Consider the following 603-nt stretch of genomic DNA (forward strand, 5'->3'; position numbering starts at 1 on the left):
CAAACTGGCCTTTCCTGGCCAAACTGGCTCCACTGCAGTCCTCCCCCTATTATACTTTTGGAGCTCACCAAACCCCCTAGGGTCTGGGAGACGAATGCTTTGGGCTTTCACCCTCTTAGACTCGAACTCGGACTCGGACTCGGACTCGGACTCGGACTCGGACTCGGACTCGGACTTGGACTCAGACTCGGGCTCGGTCTCAGGCTCGGCCTCGGTCTCGGTCCCGATCTCGGTCTCGGTCTCGGTCCCGATCTCGGTCTCGGTCCCGATCTCGGTCTCGGTCTCGGTCCTGATCTCGGTCTCGGTCTCGGTCTCGGTCCCGATCTCGGTCTCGGTCTCGGTCCCAGTCTAGCTCCCGGTCTCGGTCTCGACTTTGGACTCCATCTCGGGCTCCATCTCGGACTCCATCTCGGGTCCATCTCGGGTCCATCTCGGACTCCATCTCGGACTCCATCTCGGGTCCATCTCGGACTCCACCTCGGGTCCATCTCAGACTCCATCTCGGGTCCATCTCGGACTCCATCTCAGACTCCATCTTGGGTTCATTTCAGGTCCATCTCGGTATCCATCTCGGGTCCGTCTTGGACTCAATCTTGGATCTAT

Source organism: Selaginella moellendorffii, unplaced genomic scaffold (genome assembly GCF_000143415.4).
Source record: "Selaginella moellendorffii unplaced genomic scaffold, v1.0 SELMOscaffold_25, whole genome shotgun sequence".
Lineage (NCBI taxonomy): Eukaryota > Viridiplantae > Streptophyta > Lycopodiopsida > Selaginellales > Selaginellaceae > Selaginella > Selaginella moellendorffii.